Genomic DNA, 21344 nt, shown 5'->3' on the forward strand with positions numbered 1-21344 from the left:
GGTGCAATGGTGTATGGTTGGAAAGAGTACAGTATAATTGCATGTGTGTGTGCTGAACACAGCTGGCCACATGGTGTGAAATCAGCACCTGTAGCTGAGTGTGGGAGTCACAGGTCAGGGATTGGAGCTTTAAACCGCTTTGTGCTCCCACCATCACTGCAAACACAATTGACACCACTAGTGGATTAAGCCATAGTCCTCTCAGGGAGACAAACTCTTACTTACACTACATCTGCTTTGGTCTTACCACTAGATCAGCACAAGGGGTGTGTACAGATTTTTTTTTCTTTACCCTTTGTTTCCCAGAGGTTCTGGGCACATTGGAAATTTAGGTCTGCAAACATTTCTTAGTGGCAGAGCTGCTGCGGAGGCATATTCTCATTGATTGATTTAAACCTCAGTGATAGCACCAATAGCCACATTTATCAGCAGAAGAAATGTCACAGTGCTTCTCTGAACTTTACTGCAGACTCCACAGCATCATTCACACTGTTGGCATTAAGTCAAACATGTTCGGTGTAGGCACAGTGCTCCTCAGGGAGCCAGGATCCCCCAAAAGCCACTAGATTCAAGAGATACTTTGCAGATTTGTATCAAAACAATGTGGGTAATATGTGCAGATGAACTGGAGTAAACTTCTCTCCATCTAACCAGTCCCTGATTCTATACAGTCTGCTCGGGAATGCTACCTTGTGTAATCCTCTCGGCACACTGGTCACGCGATGATGGCCTTTCAAAGTATGAAGGATATGAACAAATTTGTATGGGTTTTTTTTTATAGGAAAATGTATGAACTGCTTGTGAGAACAGCCTGTACTGGGATAGCTGAGCATTTTATCTATCGATGTGGGTCCAAGGTTTACATACAATATTAAGGTAATTTTTTGTATCAATTTGTGATGAAAGGCAAGCTAATATAATGTTTTCCAAGCAACACCTACTGGCCAAAAAGGACGACAAAGATGGAACATTGCTGCTTAAATCTTTACTTTCATTTCAAATACAATATGCTTACTGTTAACATAGAAACAGAAGAACACAGAACCGGAGCTGCATAGATGCAAAACACTTTGTTGTTGCATTTGTTAACAAAAGGCAGCATGATAGATGCTAAATTCATCCAAAATTGACCCCCAAATCTATTGATTTTAGCTGCACTGTGCTCCTTAGAATTTGCGCAATGCTGGTGGTACTCAACAGATAGAGACACATTTTCATGCTCAGTGATTCTTTTTTCTTTTTCTTTTTTATAATGCAAATTCCTATTTCTAACCTTATGATTTTACATAGGCTTGCGCCTTATACTTTTTATTAATCACTTATTTATTTATTTTATTAAATTATTTAACATTTTTAAAGCACTGTTCCCAAGTCTTGTTTACCTTGTTTTTTAACTTTCTTTTATCTTTTCTTATGTCATTTATTCTTTCGTTTATCATTTATTTCTTCCCATATTTTTGAAAGAAACCAAGAGATTTGCACATGTTTTAAAGGGTTAACACAGTTGTTAATATTATTCAACCAAGTTGAGTTTTGTGCTCATTCAAAGATGACAGTAAATTTTGATATTGCAAATTTTATGATTTTTAAAATGTATTTATTTATTCATGTATTTCATTTATTTATTTATTTATTTATTTATTTTCTCTTGTTGCATTACACCCCACCTCTCCTGATGCACAATATCAGTCAGCTCTGCACAAAACAAAACATTATTGCAGCTCTGTTTCTGGGGTGTAGCTTAACAGTGTTCCATGTGTATTTTGAGACTTCATGTATTTCATAACGTCACCTCATTATCTTTTTTTCTCTTTTGAACCTGTCCCCCCAACAGGAGCTTGATCCAGGAATCCGCATATAGCCAAACTCCAAAACGCAGGACACGCTGAGATTCTAGAAGTGTGTGCATCAGCTCATGCTAAAGCTACCACAGCCTACAGGTACCCACAACACTCCTTCCTGTAAATGTGCAAAGATGTTAACCCTTTAACACCTGGATTGGCATCAGTTTTCTTGCACTGCATTCAGATGCCTCTGGTTTCATTTCTTTGAAAACATTGGTAAAAAACCCCATTACGAGCAACTTATTAAGAAATGTCTTGCAAACCGCATACATAATTTTTGAAATAATGATAATTTTCTTACTTTTTCGCTTATCAGTTCCACACCAATACATGTAAACTTTGTTACTGCTAGCCACTATATCTTTTTGTCATACCAGAACATGTAAAGAGTGTGCTGAGCTGATTTTTAATGTAACATTATTTCAACTTTCAAAAATGACATTGCCTTAGTTTGAGATTAAAGGGATGCTTCACCAATTTCCCTCCATCTAACCAGTGCCTAGATTACCCTCCTTCGCATCCAGTGAAACTGAGTTTCACCGGCTCTTGGACTGTTTTTGGAGCTACAGGCTGTACTTCCACATTTTCATGTTGCCCGCCACAGCAGACACAAAGAGTATAGAATTATCTCTCTAAAAAAATGATACTGCACTGTCCATTTATGTGTTTTCAGAAACGTGTTTTAATGCCCTGTTTTACTGTAGTAGCGAGAGTTTGTGAACAGGAAGTTGGGGCCATGCCACTTCCTGCATAGTGAAAAGGGAGACAGAAAAAAAACAGATCACACACTAAAACAAAGCAATGCTGATCAAATATAAACCAAGATTCTGTTACCAAGTTGCATATTTCTTGCCTTAAATGTTTTCAGAAACATGTTTTAGCTTACTGTTGAACTGTAACACGAGGTCCGACCGGCTGCCATTGTGTCACTCTGACTTCACCCACCAGTGGGAGCATTTATTTGTGGTCATCTAGCACCAGTTACAAAAGTATTTGCATCTTTCTACTGCAGAGGCAGCCTACTTTTATGTGAGGGCCTTCTCGTTATCCATGAAATACTTTTATCCCTTAGGGATTGTGTTGCACATTCTACACACTTTTCATTTTTTTTTTTTTTTATCATTATGGCCATGTTCATGCATATGGCATATATTTGGGCAAGACTGCGAAATTTTGTTTAATCTTGGAATTTCCAGCTCAGCTCGTACAATAAGTCTAAAATACACCATGGAAACAAAATTGTTACATTCATGCTGTTGGGTGCAAAAAAATGTGCCACTGAAACCCTTTCATACTACTATCAAAGCATGCATTGTATTATTTCTGAGTTTCATTCTGGGCTTTTGCCTTAGATTTTATTGTTTTTAGTCTTTTCTACCTGATGAAATCATTTTTTCCTTATTTGACAAATAGAGAAAATGCATATTATTTCCACTAGGTGCACTGACACGATCAATGATGTTGCTAAGCATTAACATATCCCAGACTGTGGTTATCAAAAAAAAACAATCTGACCATGTAGTTTATTGAAAATAATTCATTTTTTGTGGTTTTCTTTTTTTTTCATCTGAAAACGTGAACATAAACATGCAGCAGCAAAGTGACATCATGACAAATAACATGACATTTAAAGGGTTGAAATTCTACAGACAAATGGAAATTTTAGATTTATGATTAGGATTAATGTTAGTTAAAAAACCTTAATGAAAGTAGAAAATCATTTTAATGTATAATATTTTTCAGGGCTTGATTTTGAGATGCATATTACGTGCACAGAGCAATACAAGTGTGTGTAATATTATAATATAATAATAATAATTAATATAAAGTGGGTCTTAAGGATTAAGTAGATGCACTTTTTCACAATTATAACCACTCAGTGGCTGGTGTAGCCTGAATTGCACCATTACTGGCACTACCTGCTATTTCTCATTGTAACTGACTTTGAGTTCTGCCAGATAATTTGCTATGAAGTTGTGTACAGTACAGTAGGAGTACGACTGAGCTCCCCACTACACCCACTAGACTTTAACTCAACCAATGGGATTATTTCTTCTTAAAGAACAGCACTGCCTTGGAGACATGTTTTTGTAGAAGTTAGACTCCAAATCTGCTGGTTCACAGCCTTTTGCCTTACATATCCCCCTTTAGCATTTATAAACTCTGAAGGAAAAGCGATAATACAGCTCAGGCCATTCATTTCACTCCTGCCTGCTGCACTTCCAGCTCACAGAGATATTCCATGGCTGCTGGTGTTTGTTTAGCTGCAGCTAAATACAACAGCTTTTAGATTTTTCAACAAGTTGATTTTGTTCGAGTTCTCTCATGTGAAGTATCCGATAACCACTTCAGCTCTTCAGAGGCTCCGTTAGTGGACAAACCCTGCTGGATAGAAGCATTAAACTCTGTCTTTTTTAACCATCTCAGCCAAATATCTCTGAATAGCAGCCACTTTGGTCCAGACTGAAATATCTCAACAACGGTTGGAAGGATTGCCAGGGAGTTTTGTGCGGATATCCATTATGCCCAGATTCTGAATCCCTCTATTGTTGTTGATCCCGTTACATTCCATCCACCAGCACCTGCAAGATAACATTTGCTCTGAGTAACCTGAAATATCTTAACAACTGAATAGAAATACAACAGTGTTAATTTCATAATCAAAAACAAAAACATCAAATGTACTTTAACAACCTTTTACTCCATGACGAAGGGGCGATTTACATGGCAATGGTTCTTGCATGAAATGTTAAACGTTTGTCGCAGTTTGGCCTTTTGTTCACACAATAACAGCATTTTGGGGGCCTGAGAATGCAAACTTTTGAAACTGGGTTCCAGAGTGTAATTTTTTTTAAAATGCAACCCCTTCTGTTGCAATGTAAAGTGGAAATGAGAACACTGACATCACGTCCGCACTTTGCACATTTGCACATTTGCATTATGTAAGTATTTAGACAAACAGCCATGGCGAGTAGGAGCACAGCATTAACAATAATGGCAGACTACAAAGCTTTGTTTGTTCTGTTGACTCTACTGAGTTTATTAACGCTGTACGTTCTTGTGCATGCGTTCACCTTCATTTTCTTGTTTGTTTGAACTCATCGCTCTGTGGAAGAATGCCTTTCTGTGCATGCGCATGCTCTTCTTCTAAGGTGTGTCATTACAAAGTTACATTGCCAACTGCTGCCCTGCCATGCTTACTACAGCATTCCCAGTTGTTTTTGCATATCTGTGTACGTAAAGATCGCTTTCACAGTGTTATCACATGAATGCAGATTTTTTTTCAGAAGCGCAAATGAAAGACTTTTCAGTTTTTTGGTAGGGCCCCTCTTGTCTAAACGTGGTCTCAGATGATGCATTGAGTAGCTAAAACTAGGTCTTTGGTGATAAAAACTGACAAAATGTATGATTTGTTTTTGTTGACGAGACAAGAAGGAAACTCATTAAAAAAAATGTTTAAAACTAGGAAGCTGGTAAAAGCCGTGCTTGCAATTATTTTCGTATGCCACGTGAGCCATCTGAACTTTGAACAGCAACAAGTCAGTTAACACCAGTAATCAGTTTGTGCAAGGACGCTTTGCTATGCTGCAAAAGACACACACCCAAGCAGTGTCAGCTATTAGCGCAAGTTGTGAGCCGTAATTTTGCAGTAAATATTAGCTGTGTGTCTGACTGTTGATGATGGAGCTATATTATGGATTTGTTAAGTTTTTTGGTTTCAGTGAAGGCTGTTACCAGCTAACGTTAACAGTCTTGCTTGTTAGTCGAACCACAGCAAAGCAAGCAGCTGCTGGACTTGGCAGGTAGGAGGCTTGGTTCTGTTGTGTAGCTGCTGGAAGTGAACAGTCTTCAGTTTTCTCTGATAGAGCTGAAAGTGCAGTTTTAATTACTGACTCTGTGACTGGACATGAGTTTAAACCTCCAAACTAACATGCTGAGTAGAAATTATATGTAGTTGTTGAGAAATGATGTTTAAATCAAATTTCAACACTTGATAGATCCTTTCAACTTAATTACACTTTCCTATACCCGCATTAGCCTAATTTGATTAGTTTAAAAAGAAAAACATTGTGACTTAAAGTAATGACTACTTAAAAGTTGTTTTCAGTTGTTAAAGTAGTTAAAGTAGTCTAAATATATGAAAGATAAAAATGACTACAAGGTATCTAAAACTAATACACATTTTCATCCAAAGACTAAGACTAAAATAGCTGCCAAACTTAACATTGCCATGCAATTTGTTGGAGACATTCATTGTTTTTGTGAATTTTGGTGATCCCCTGACTTTTTGCCAAGCACCATCATCATTAAAGTCTTCAGAAGCTAGTCCAACTAGTTTCTATAAGCCCATCTGTCACTGAGGGTTCTTTTCATTGGTCTTTGTAAGAAAGTGAAGGATGTTCCTTTTAAGGTTTACTGTTCATGATAAATTACTGCTTAAGACTTGGAACTGGTCATAATTCTTAAGGTTAAACAAGTTCCTGAACAGCTTTCTTTGTGCAGACACCTGAAACAGGTGGTTGAACTGGAAGAGAGCAGTGTGGGGTAACAGTTTTAAGGGTGAAAAATTGACAACCCAGTATGCAGAAACAGGATGTTTAATCATATAGGTCTAACAAAAAGGTGAGATTGTTTAAGACTGTGTGATGCCTTTTAGTTACACCTACTAATGTAGCATGAAGTGTCAGCTGAAGTTGCTGTACAGACATTTAGTGTCCCCAGGGGATAAATCATAACCATTTTGATTACTTTATTGAAGTAACATAATTTATTGCATTTGATAACTATTTGATTACTTTTAAAAATGTTTTAAACAGGGCAGTACAGTTGAAAGTCATACCCTCTTTGCTAGGTCACACATTTCTGATAAAAAAAGTAGCTTTTCTCTCACAAATTTGTGAGTTTTTTCTCACAAATTTGCAACTTTATAAACTCAGAGAAAATCCAACTTTTGTCTTGCAAATTTGCAATATCTATCTCTGATTTTTGTTTTTTTTATTTTATATTGTTTTTATTTATTTATTTCTACGTCTACAGTGGCCCGAATATACCATCATAATTTTATGGCCAAATACCTGCAATTTAATGCCGTTTTAATCGGCCTCAGCTTGCCTGCCAACAACATATTTTCAGTTCCACACAGTGAGGGAGCCAGATGCCTGTCTGCTCATTATATGATTACTGGTCCCACTATTATTATAATAACAGCAGTATGACTCTATCTGGTTCTGGCTCTGTGGCTGTGCTTCCTTCACTCTCCGTGGTAATAGATTAATTCACCATTAGCTCCAGTGCTCAAAGTCCATCCTTGTTTTCTTCTGGCAGTGAGCAACATCTGTTTCACACACACGCACGCACACGCACGCAGGCACACACACACACACACACACACACACACACACACACACACACACAAATGCACATGCACATGCACATTACATAGACACACAATGAAGCTCAAACACATGCACACATGCCCAGTTATACACGTACACAAATCAAGGTACACAAGACATGTACACACACACGCGCACACACACACACACACACACACACACACACACACACACACACACACACAGATCCTTTGTTAGGGGGTGAGACATCTGCTGTTTGTTGTCCACAAATTATTGATAGCAGTAAACAGAAAGTTGAGGGGAAAACAGGCATTTCTCATGCTGATGAAATTTTCACGACCTGTCAGCCCATTCAAACCAACGCTTTGTTACCGAGCAGGACGGCACGACAACAAGAGACGCATCTCCACCACATATTTCCCACAGCGAGGAGAGAGGCACAGAGAGGAGGGGAGTGTCAGAGACAAAGAAAATACACAGTGAGGAGAACAGGGACAGATGGAACACTTTCTGCTTTTTTATCATTTCTTCCAAAGCTCTTTTTTTAACTGAAAAAACACCTCTGCTGGATCCTTTTTATGCTTTTTATGTTGTAAATAGAAGTGTAATATAAATAAAATCCAGACTGATACATCTGGACTCTTTGGATAAATATGCATTGGCTAATTTATTCTCACATACATTAAACACCTTTTCCAACATTATCTCACTAAATTAAATAATCAAATGAAATTTGACTGCAGAGGCAGTTTTTATGGGTATAAGGAGGAAACATTTCCATCTCTCTGCTTGACATGTTCTGTAATGTAATTAGCAGGAGGGTTAAGCATGTAAATGACAGCCTCTCTGAATCTCTCTCACCAGCTGTGCCCCTCTCACTCTCCAACATGTGGCCCATCATAAAGCCAGATTAGTGGCATGATATATCAGCAGCGCAGCATCCCATAAATTGCATTCATACTGTGTCACTCTGCACCTCATGATTCATGCCAACAGTCAGTGCTAGTACACAAAGTATTGTACCTTTATATAGCACAGTGTAAATTCAGTCTGTGGAGGTCGTGGTGGATGGTCATGTTTGGCATCAGACCTTCAAACAGGAGAATTATTCTAAATTAATCGCATACATTAATTTTTACAGCGACAGTGTTTTAAAAAAAAATTAATTCACATTTATGCACAAATTCTACTCATTTATGAAGTGGTGCAGCACGTGCATAGTCAAAACACGAACCACCAAATATTTTAAAATAAAATGCCCCAACTGATGGGCTCTCTAAACAGAGATGTTGTCAGAGGGCTTTTATTTTGAAACGGAAGCAGTGAAGTTAGCACTTGCATCAGAGGCTGTGCTAGTTTGAACCTCTGGGTTTGCTGCTAAATGCTTTGCTTTCAGGTGATATTTCAGTCCTAAGATGGTTCGAAAACTTATGTTACAAAGCTACTGGGGCCTTCAATGAGGCACCAGGTCAAAGGGCACCACAGAACGTTATTAATCAGCATTATTATTATTTTGTTTTGGACACGTTATTTTTTCTGTGATTAATCAATCAAAATTAGCGCGTTATTTTGACAGCCCTAATTACTATTTAATTAACATGAAGTTAAGGAGGTCACAGCCTGTTCTCATTGTGAATATCGCAGCTTTATGTAGCACCTTTTATGTCCACGTGATACACTGCTTGACAGTGTCAGCAGAGAATGCAGCATGATAGAACCAGTCATGGTGTTATTATATGCCAACGGACGAAGGCACAGCTCATTTGGTGTCAGTTGAGAACGTGGCTGAATGGAACCATAGACTGGAAATATAGATGAATGATGCACCAAAACTTACCCCCGCTATGCCTAAGTAAAGCTAAAATATGCTGGATATGGCCATTGCCATCTTGCACAGGTGACATCATTCAGAGCTGCGCAGAGGCGAATATCTGTGGTTGGGACATTTCTGCCAAAACACCCATCCGACCAATCATGAGCAGTTTCAGAAAATGGGTTAGAGTTAGGGTAACGTTAGGGGTTAAAACGCAGTGCTCCAGGGGGCACGGGCTCACAAGGGAGAATATTTAAAAATATTTTATGTTCAATATTTTATGTGTATATTTTATGATCATAAAAGCCTAATAAAAAATCCAGTACTGATGTGTATAAAGGGAAGAGTAAAAAAAAATTAAAAGTTGAGCAAAACCTTTGGAAGCCATGCCAGGCAAGATTTGGAAAAAAAAAAAAAAAAAAGGGAAAATCCTTTTTTTCTTCAATTTTTTGTCTCCAGGGTTGTTTACCTCTCTCAGTGATATTGTCCTCCTATTCCTGGCCTCTTTATTGACTCCTGCAGCTGCCTTTGTTATCTCCCCACTGTGCTGTCTGGAAAAGTGGCCACCTTAAGTGTTCTTTAGTGCCACTCCTGTTGTGGAGCTTATTTCTAAAACAACACAGGATAGGCTGCTTACGGCGTGGCGAGATATAGCAAGACTATATAGAAGAAATCACTTAAGTGCATGTGCATTTATGTGTGTGAGTGCCTATTGTTTACAGCCAACAAAAGCAGTACACGGAAACATTTAGAGCATGAAGAGGAGGGCTGTGTTTGAGGAAGACTCTTTGTTTTATTTTTATTGAGCAGATGTTGGAAGTGGAGCGAGGATCAGCATAGCCTACAAACGACTATACCTCTTATCCTGGGAGAGCCATGCGAGAAATTTTGCAAATATGCAACAATTTTAACAGATTGTTCCCCATACTCAATTCTATGGCTCGACAGATGAAGCCAGTTTTGCTGCCGTAAGAGTTGAAGTTTGCTCCCTTCATCTTTCCTGCTTGTATGCTACTTCACCTCTCAACAAGTCCTCCAGCCCATAATATACCATACTAAAAAGATATTTAAATGGGACGTCTCACATTGTCATCCCTGGGCAAAGGAGTTAAAATCTTTACTTTATTTGAACGACTTGTCATATATTTTTCAGCACAGATTACTCTGATATTCAGAAGATAAGGAGCAGGATGAAAAATGGTCTGTTAATATATGGTACAAGCCAAAATTACAAACTTATTGCTTTATAACAGATGGTTACAGTGTAGAAGCTGATGTGAAGTATAATTTAAACAAAGGACAAAGATGGCTGTGTGTACAGTTATGTTCAGGATTGTTACCGTTAGCTCTGGAGACCGTCAGGCTTAATGACACTCCAGAGGAGGACAGACCCAGTTTGTTTTGTGACGTAGGTGATGTTGAGAATGAGGTTCATTTTTTGTTTTGTTGCCCTGTTTATGTTGACTTGAGAAATGTACTTTTTACTAAAATATCGTCGATTTATGCCGACTTCTTTTGGCTGGACAAATAAAAAACTTGAGTTGTGCTTTAGGAAGGGAAACTTTTTTGTTGCAAATTTCCTTGGTCAAGCTCAGGAAAGAAGGCAGAATATTTGATGACTGAGCTGTAAAATAATTTCAGATCTTTGTAATGAAATGACATGTAATGAATTATTTGACTGCTGCAACTGCAATTTTGGTGTCTTATAAACCCACGAGGGTTGGGCATATTGTACAAAGATTGCAAATTTTAGTTTGCTCGTTAAGTTGATCAAACCTCTCTTGTAACTTTTTTTCTTCACTAATTTTGGGTCATGAGTTGTTGCACATTGCCTTCTACCCTTGTTTTAGAAAGAAATCAAACCAATTTCGAAAATGTATATATTTTTTCAAAGCTCGATTTTCAAAAGTGCATTGTGTGTGCAGAGCAATATGAGTGTATGCAATATTAAAGGGTTGAGAAGTTGGGTTTTTTCTTTAAGGAAAACCTCAACGCTGTCTAATGAAGACTATAAGGTAGTTCAGCCAGTCAACTCCAGTCTGCTGCTGGCCTCATATGCCATCCTCTTATCAGCACATCATAGTTAAGCCGTCAGTGCTCTGCTGACTTTCTTACTGCCGTGTCTGCTGCCACAGCGCTCACCTGAAAGCTGTGCTGCTTATACAGCATTTAAGCCCACCTCTACCCAGCACCCACCAGAAGGCTGCAAGTCTATTTCCTCAAGAGGGAAGATGTTATCATCACTCCTGACTCAGTGCTGTGCTGAGCCTGATGTTTCCTCGTGGGGTGCGACGAGGTCAGAGCCCAGACACCACATAGCCAATCTGTACATATTCTGCGTTCACATAATAATCTAAAAGAGGAAAGGAGAGAAACATTGAAGGGGTCAATATGTTCACCTCTGCCACATGCAGCATAAGGTCAGAGGAGCCCTTTTATATGGCCAGCCCTTAGAAAAGAATCAGCTTATCCTGATTGGATAATTCATATATACAGTATTATGCAAATGTCACTAAGCAGCACTGCAGAGATGTGAGGTCAAGCCTATAGAAGCCATATAAGGGCTCCACATATTACATAGAACAAAGGTTATTAGGATAGCCACTATAATTAAAATTTTACTTAAATACCAACACACTGTAAAGCATTATAGCAGACTGAGATGACTTTGGTGAAAATCCCTCCATCACATAATGGATTAAACACCAAATTAGACTCCAAACAAGCTTGAATGTATTAAAAACAATTCCAGATTACTTTGTTCAATTAGTTTCTCTTTAAGCCTCTTATAATTCTCAATATATAATATTGTAAGAATTACTGTAGAGAATATCTTGGAGGGCTTAGTGACTTACAGGGACCTAAACAAATTTAAATTCATTGTATTTTAAACCATCATGATATTAAAGAGGAGCACTACTCAGTACATGAAAACTGTATTATGTATGTTGTGGCTTTAGAGGAACTTATTCAAATTTTGAGAAAATGTCTCCAGTGAACTTTTGATATTGTCTCAAGCTTGAGCTTCAGGACTTGAATTTCAGAATCGAAAGCTTGGGGGTCAAATGAAAAGCCAAGTTGCATTATTGAAACTGTGGGATGTTTTTTGTTGGGTTTTTGCCCAAGGCTGTGTATTAAATCAGAAACGGAATGATAATTACTATTATACTTAGGTAAAACGAAATTTCCAGCACGTTCTCATCCCAAGTCGTCGCATATTGACACTTTGCAGTGGACTTTGGCATCTATGTATTATGCTTTAGATATCCTTCTGCGTCTGCTGTTGACATTCTGGATGCCACTACTGTGATACCAACACAAGTTTATGGTTTGATGATGCTGTTTTCTGACAAATTATGTCTTTGCGCTTCAAGAAGCATAGGTAGAAGTAGTTTGATGTTATATTGTTCTGCCATATGAAGGAGAAGGAGAAGGGCAGGGTCTGCCAGAAACAGCTCATAGCAATACATTTTGTAAAGGTAATGTGGGTTATTTTGAAAATGTCGAACAATGAATTTTGTCATTGAGAAGAGATACTTGTTAAGTGTAGCAGTTACTCGCTAGACTTATAGCCAGTGTGGGGTCCTTGGTCATCCTGTAAATCTAAGACAGGAGCCAGAATTTAAAAAGCCCCACATTGTATATACCCTTTTTCTCCTCTAACCTCCATTTCCTCTTGCCAGTCCTCTCCTCTCCTTCCCATCTTCTCCTCTCTCGTGGACCCTGGGATTCTTAGGGATGCGTGTTGTTAATAATTCAGCCTGCAGGATGGATTTTGGTCTTCATTTGGAGCAGGAAATGCCTTGCTCCACTGAACAATGCACTCACGCCCAGGCCCCTGATGTGTCTTCAGAGGCAGAAATAGGAAAAGCCTTTTCCCTTTAGATGGCTGCTTTTAAATGCAGGGTGTCTGGAAAAACAGGTGAAAGAAAATGGACAAGAAAGACAGTGGCAGTGATTTTATGTTTCTTTTCTTTGCATGCTCTGAAAACAGCCCTCAACAAAGGAGTACTACTCTCAGTAGAGGACGTTTTCATTGTACAAAGCACCGGAAGAACACAGGCATTTTTAGAAACATCGCCTTTTCCCCACTTTAAAGTGCCTCTAATAGATTTTGGGCCATTTTTGCTTCATTTCCTCTCCCCATCTTTCTATACCTCAGTTTTTCCATTTTTTTCTGTTTCATGACACATTTTCATGTGGTGACATATTAGTATCCATCAGTTCTGAAGGGCGGTCAGGAAGGCCTGTCGACTGCTGTGTGTCATACATTATAGCACAGAACTCATTTCCTGCCTCAGTTTAACAATGTCTGTGTCCTCTGAGAGGTGAGACTATATGGGGGACACATCATGAGGCTGTACCTTTCAGATATTGTGTGTGCACATGTGGAAAGAAACAAGACCGAATGTGGCCAGTGGGTAAAGTGGGTAAAAATTCATCTGTCCTCCAACGTGACAATTCAATGTCACTCTGGCGACACACTGTGTGATTCATTAAGCACATGTTGAGCTGAATCTAGTCAATGTGTTTGATTAAAAACAGCAATACGTCCATAAGATCTATTATGCTTTTCTTTATTTTCTATATTTTCCTCTGATATTTAATGTTACAGTGTTAAATGTTCATATCAAACAAGAGTTTGAAATAATGTAAATGTAAGTAAAAGCTATCCCTTTTGAGCAAAAAATCTCAGCTGTTCCACGTAATCTGTTTGTGATGGTGAGGTCAGATTGTGACCATTTTTTAGACCCATATGGTCATCTGCTCCAGGCACATTACTGCAAGTGTTAACATTATGTAGCCTATACTGCTGCATAAAGCTACATGCTTTTTGTAATCTTCGTTATCAATTTCTTCCTGACATTGGATCATGTCCCTGTTGGAACATGTCTAGTTGTCTTTAGAAGCTTATATTGGTGTTTTTTAATGCAAGACATACCATTTTCATACCCTGGCTGCAAGTACACTGCTAGGCTGGGCTAGGCTGGAGGCATTATGTTTTCGGGTTGTTCGTCCATCTGGCACTTTCTTGTGAATGTGACATCTCAAGAACGCCTCAAGGGACATTCTTCAAATTTGACACAAACTTTCACTTGGACTCAACGATTAGCTGATTATACTTTAGTGGTCAGAATTAAGGTCACCTAAACCTTGCATTCGTCGCACTCTTGTGAAAGCGATATCTCAAGAAAACCTTGAGGGAATTTCTTCAAATTCGTAAACTTTAAGTGCAACTTGACTCGTGCACGAGAGCCATACAACTGGGTGGCGACATATCCAATTAATGGGAGAAACTGGCAACAAACACAGTCATTCCCTGGCTCCAAGTACACTGCTATGTGTAGCCTCATGATAATGGCAGGAAAACATGTAATCTTGGTTGCTGATGTTTTTAAATTCTCCCTTACTTTGGATTCTATTTATGCCGTCAAGTTGTATTTAGATGCTTATATTGGTGATTCGTAAACTTTAAGTGCAACTTGACTCATGCACGAGAGCCATACAACTGGGTGGCGACATATCCAATTAATGGGAGAAACTGGCAACAAACACAGTCATTCCCTGGCTCCAAGTACACTGCTATGTGTAGCCTCATGATAATGGCAGGAAAACATGTAATCTTGGTTGCTGATGTTTTTAAATTCTCCCTTACTTTGGATTCTATTTATGCCGTCAAGTTGTATTTAGATGCTTATATTGGTGACTTTTAAATGCAAGAAAGTGCTTTTAGCAATTTTTTTTTCTGATTTCGGATCATATTTCTGCTTGAACGTGGCTATTTGGGGGGAATTTGGTTTAACAACCAAACCAAATAATCCCCACACTTTAATGCTATAGTCTGGTGTTCACTTTCTGTCTGAATGTGATGTTTTTTTCGACACCTTACCATCAACCTCCTTCGCCTAATCCTAACCATCTATGTTCCTTGTTGCCTAATCCTAACAATCTGTACTTACATGTACGTCTTTTGACGTCCCAGTGTTGGTTGCCATGTGCTTGTGCTGTCTAAACATAACCACACAAAGTGTAATCCCACCATGTGCATTTGTTGACATCCTGTTAGTGGCATCCAAGAATGTAACCAGTAGACGCAAAGGAACACTTAGAGCGTAATGTAGATGCAGTCAAGCACTGCAAATTGGCAATAGCTAAAAAAGGAGGCTCTCATCTCAATAAAAAGAAGAACTACACTTATTTGTTTTAGCACTTAAAACAACCTCTTCACGTTTTGCTGACCAGGACGTCTTGTGGCTGTTAGAATTTTCACAGATCGAAACAAAGCCTTTTGTAACCTGACTTTATAGAATGTAAAGCCACAGTGACCTCACAGGGAGGATGTCAGGGTGGATGGATGGGTCAGCCAAGTGTGTGACTTAGAGACCGGTGACTGCTGCTTATATCTTGTTTTCCACAGTCAGTCAGCATTTTCTTTTGACAGTTTCCTGATCTGTTTGTTAGATGTTTGTGCCTCAACTTAACCAGATTGTAACCATAGTGGTGGCAGAGCAGGAAACATTCATAAAAGTGACAACCTCTTATGGGTCTAAGAAAAAAAACCTGCTAGACAACTGAACAAAGCTATCTGCAGATGATGATCAAATGATATGATCCAAAGCCCAGAACAGCAACTAAATGAACCTTGTGAGGTTGTTTACTCAGAAGCATCAGCCATTTGTAACATATATGACATATTTATTTAGTTTGTCATAAGACATATTTATTTAGTTTGTCATAAGACTTTGAGGGGCATAAAAGTGAATATTTGGCCTGGGAATGAAAAGGACAATTGCACTGAAAAAGTGAAAAATTTTTGTACTTCATTTACACCTGCCTGATAAATTATACAGCATCTATATTTGTTATCCATTGACTATAATTACAACAAAGTGCACATTTCCTGCATATCCTACGCTGATATTTTTGCACATGCAATTACTTCTGATTCTGCCAATGGTAAAAACTCAAGAGAAGTAAAAGAGCTGAGACCGGAGGAGCCATGTTTTCTCTCTGATGATTTGCTATATCAGAGATAAAATATTCACTCCGTCAGAAGTTGAATAAACAATTGCAGCATTTCCAGGCTGTTTGCCCCCTTTGGCTATTAAAGACAGCATCATAAGCGGATCTCTTTCATCAGACGAAGAACGTTATTAATTTTGAATGAAATGCGTTGTTGCATATTAGGGAGCATTGAACTTCATTCATAAGATTCATGAAGAGCAAGTGATGCAACACATTTCCCAGAGTGTAACTCTGGAAAATGTGAGGCTGATGTGTAAATATGAAATCTGCATGGGCACAGTGTGACTGTTTTATCAATGAACGGTCTGCCCACAGTGTCTTAATGAGGTGACAGCTATGAGACTATTCACTCATTTACAGTACATTGTGCAATTTTACTACAGTAGTTTAACCTCAGAAGGAGGCAGCAGTGTTGCAGCATTATTGCAACAGAGATGAAATGAAGTCGGACAGTCGAAAACAAAGTACAGTGTCACACTGACAACATTTTTACCCAAATTTTGATTTACAGAAAGAGTATAGTTCCATATTTTCTTTTTACCTCTTCCATCCTTCCCTTTTTTCTTCTTTTTTTTAAGGGGGGCAGAGGATCTTTCGGGGGAGATAGTAGGTCAGCAGTATATGCAACATTGAAGTAATCATCTGGAAGCTGGGAACCTGAAAACTAATTCATTATGTAGATTACCACTGTGTGTCAAGTTTTTCATAAATCTGTAATAAACATTGTGTTTTGGTCAACTTCAAAACTTAAAATTTTGCTGGGGCTTAACCTTTGAAACTTATGAGCTACAGGAAAATTACCTAGATTAAGCAGTAACAAGAAAAAAAAAGGAAAAATAAAAGTAGTAGTAGTAGTAGTAGTAGTAGTAGTAGTAGTATAATAAATGGACAAATTAGGTAATAATGATAAATGCAGTTGCAACAAAATTTCCCCCTTTTATTATTTATATTAAATTATGCAATTATCCCTCAGATATGGTTATCAAAATGTGTGATGAAGTTTGACAATAAATTTCACTGTCAAAAATGACCGGTGCACTTAAACAATGAACTTCACTTGGAATTTGTTAATTCTAAATTACTTTTAAGCATCTCTTTCTACATTATGTTTTGTTAAAAATAAACTTTTTATATGGTTTATATCAGACAATATATTAGCCGATACTGACATATAAATGAAACTGGCGGAGCGATATATCTTTATCTGTATATATCTAAAGAGGGGACTCATGGGTATCCATAAAACCTATTTTCTTTCAGATAGATTGAGTCGAGAGGTCAAGAAGTCCTTTGAAAATAGCAACACTAGTTTTTCCCTCACCAACATTTCACCAAACTTTAGAGCATAACTTAATAGCCCTCACTAAACCATTAACAAGCTGGCCTGATATGGTGGGTGCCCATGGATTCCTTGGGTCTTTTTAACTCGTATGATAATAAGCTTTAAAACTGGCTACAAAAGACTAATGTTGACCGAGAATGCTAGGTCAAGAGAAGTATTATGCAAAATCACTGACCTATGACTCATTCTATATTTACCAAAAGGAAGACATTTGTGAATGTCTTCAAAAAACTATTTGTAGTATCACCTTTTTTCTCCAGCCAGTGTTCGCAGGACTTTATACTCATCATACTCACACTCGTCATACTTGACCAAAAATAAAAATGTATCTTTAATACTTCATGCACTATTCAGAGCTGTGTTTACGCCAGTTGGACAGATAGCTCTCCATTTCCTCTATTTTCACTTCTATAATGTGCTACTCCCTCTATGTCACCCCCTATTTTCGACTTATTAATTCTACCTCAGTCCTCTCCTCAGTCTCTTTCTGTTGTCATCTCCACTCTGAGATGACAAGTCCTCCCTACCCCCCTCCCTCCATCACTCTTTGCCTCAGACATCTCTGTGTCTATATATGAAATGGAGGATGACTGACAGGCCGGCTACTGGAAATACCTATCACCTTCTTTTTTCCTAGCGGCTAAAGCCCTTTAAAAGTGTCAGAACGGGGGGTGCTGGTAAAGAGACGAGGGTCTTATCTCCCCCAAACACCTGTACCTGCTGCATAGTGCCATTTAAGGCCTCATCGCTGCATAAATAGGTGACAATGCTGATTTTTGTGTCGCTTTAAGAGATGCTGCAGGCTACCCGATTAGAGGGCTCTGGGGACTATGAACGCCCTTTCTCTGCGACCACATCTTTATTCCCGAGCCTGAGACACTTCTACATTTTTTCTTCATATTTTCAAGAATGTTTTGCAGTTTTGAAGGGTTTCTTGAGCTTGTCTAAGAAATGTCTAAGATACAGTGTGTAGAGAGTAGCAGAGACTTACAAGGTGTTATTTGTGAAGGTTAGACACAGGCTTGGACTCATGTTGTGGACATGTGTCTTTCAAATTTTTGGGCAGTTTCTTGTAAAGTTGCTCTTTCTCATCTTCCCTTGTTTTTAAGAGAAATCAAGACAATTTGCTCAGGTTTTAAAGGGTTGAGGAGGTGACTTCCTCAAACAAAGGATACACAAAAGGAGGATGGAAAATGAATCTATGCCAACGTGTTTGCTAATTGAGCAAGGATAACATTAAATAAAAAAAAGGTCTACAGGCGAAAATTATAATATATTATAAACTGGCGCATAAAACTTTACCAGCATGTAGGAAATACGGTTTGATGGTCAAAATTTCAGTTTGACGGTCAAAATTTGACTCTGTAGTGGCCCAAAGAAGTCGGTGATATCATGAACTATGTGTATGCGGTTCTTAGAGAGTATACTACACAGTACAGAGTGGAAACTGCACAATAAAAAAAATGCACTCAGACTCACTATTTTAATCCAATTGTTACTATTATATGACATCTTAATGTTGTTTTCCCCCAGAGTATCTGAAACATTTATTTGAATGTAAAATGAGGATTACTTCCAGTCTTACAGTAGCTCTGTGTTGCAGCCTGACTGGGCCGTACACCCAGGGAGCCTGTTAAATCTCAAACGCTTAATTAATACGTTGACTTTAATTAGCTGTCACTGGGCTGAGAGTAAGGCAGGGGTACTGGGGGTTTGTTCATGGCAGTCGAGTCACACCTCCGGTAAATATTAACAACACGCTTGCATTCTTAAAAGTGGTGTTTCAGTGTTTTTATGTTGAGTATGGAGATTTCACAAAAAAAAAGTTAATTGAACATACAAAAACAAGTTCCTGTTTGTTTCAGAAGCTGTGTGTTATTTTGCATTAAGCTGTCTGGACTTGCTAAATCGTGTATTTGAGCTGATAAAAAGGCCCAGCTTTATAAAAAATATATTTAATAAATATCTATTTTAAAGTCAACTGTCCAATCGCTTTAAGCTTAAAACAAAAACAAAGTTCGACAAAGCTAATTGTTTTGCACCCTTGGACCTTTCAGACAGCTAGATGCTTCTTTTTAATGCACTTGTCAAAGTCAAAGACAAGAAAATTAGAGAGAGCCCATAAACAATTTATTTAGTCCAGTGTCAAAGAGGTGCAATTTCCCACTTAGAAGCTCAACAGTTTAATGTCAGAGCAACATGCCTGTTAAATTTTTGTAGTGGGTTGAAATCTCCCTTTAAAAGGGACATAAATGCCTATCACTTCGTCTTTAGCGCTATTATTTCATTAAAGATTATAGTGAAAGTGAAACTGCTTTGAAGCAATGTCATCAAAGTCGGGGAGTCTGTAGGGAGAGAGCTGATTTAGTGGATGGTGGGGATAAGAGGCTCTTAATGGAGAGCACTGCTTTCTGTTTTGTTAGATGCAGTTAGATGCTGCAGCCTGGTGAGTGACTGCTAATGAATGACCAAACAGGTCACACACACACACACACACACACACACACACACACACACACACACACACAGACACACACACACACACACTCACACACACTTTCATATGTAACACCCAATAAACAGCTTCTGTCTCTTCTGGGGTTTTTGCTTGTGTTTCTTCTGTCTTCAAGGAGGTGGAGGGGAGTAGGGGCTTTGTTTCTAGATATGATGTGCTGCCAGATGGACCGACAGTACCTGCCGTCACAGCATGATATACTGTTGGACGGTTTCACGTTGATGCGCTGCCAGTAACGCTGTACCTGTGATATAAGGTTTATAAAGGTCCCTGTAGGGTAGGCAGGAGGGCAGTGGATTGGGTCCCACAAACCCCGGACATTCATGCAGGAGTCTGGTGTTCGCTTCCTGTCTAATTGTTGTTGCTTTTTTCTACACCTTACCATGTGCTTCTTTTGCCTAAACCTAACCGTTCTTGCTAGCATGTGTGTTTGTTGACGTCTCGCCGTTGGTTGCCATGTGCTTTTGTTGCCTAATCCTGTGCAGCATCATCCCACCATTTGCTTGAGTTGACATCATGCTAGCAGCATCCCTGAATGTAAACAGCAGACAAAGAAGGATACCGAGAGTATAAAATCTAGACGTGGAAGTCCACTGCAAAGCGTCAATATGTGATGACTTGTGATAAGAACATGTTGTTCCTGACCACCTCTGAATGTGATTTGATTGATTGGTTGGTGTGTCCTGATGGTCTTTTACATCAGAATTGTTCACTTGTGATCCGAACATCAGACATATTCATGTTAATACCAAGTACAAACAGGCTGTTAGATATATAATAGAATGTAGGCACTACAGGATGCTGCATTGACTTGACTTGGTTATCCCTGATCAGCATTGTGTAATATGGATAAAGCCAATCAAAAATTCAAATTCAGCTGTCAGTTGATACTAATTTAGCATGTCATGTTGAAATCTCTCAATGCTCTTTTCAGTAGGGTGCTTTCGGAAACACTCACTCTGGGTACCAGAGCAGACTCTGGAACAAACTGGACAGTTGGTAAATTTGAAATGCTGTTTGAATGTACCGTTTGGTTATCCAGAGTACTGCACTCTTTCTGGGGAGAAGGAGCAGCAAACGGAGTGAATGTGTGATGAACTTAACCGTTAATTCATGAAGAAATAGAATGCTCCGTGGTTTTGAACAACAGCTCTCTCATTTTAGTGCAGAATGTTATATTAGATTTATGAACGCAGCTAGAGTCAGAGGGCTGGGACAGATAGAGCTGTACCATGCCGACTCTGCTTTGCTCCATGGCTGTCGTTGTGGAGACGAAAAACAGTTGACAAAGATAGGATCTAAGGAGGTGTCAATCAAGACGTGATCTGTCAGGCCCACACAGTCTGGAGGAATGCTGTTATCCTCAAAATGAGCTGTTTTCAACTTGCTTTTCTAATACTTGGGAACATTTATTTTTACTCAGATTTTTGTAGACACTCAACTTTGA

The 21344-nt window shown here is 38.6% G+C and overlaps 1 protein-coding gene across 1 annotated transcript in view; it reads left to right on the forward strand.

Annotated features, from left to right (window-relative positions):
* naaladl2 (N-acetylated alpha-linked acidic dipeptidase like 2) overlaps nt 1–21344 on the forward strand; it is a 795864-nt gene that overhangs the window by 149139 nt on the left and 625381 nt on the right. Inside the window, exon 3 of the mRNA XM_042513024.2 lies at nt 1835–1940. The gene's annotated coding sequence lies outside the window, so the exon portion shown is untranslated. The remainder of the gene's footprint in view (nt 1–1834; nt 1941–21344) is intronic.

Source organism: Plectropomus leopardus, chromosome 5, assembly GCF_026936395.1.
Source record: "Plectropomus leopardus strain MGB_pleo_1.0 chromosome 5, ASM2693639v1, whole genome shotgun sequence".
Classification (NCBI taxonomy): Eukaryota; Metazoa; Chordata; class Actinopteri; order Perciformes; family Serranidae; genus Plectropomus; species Plectropomus leopardus.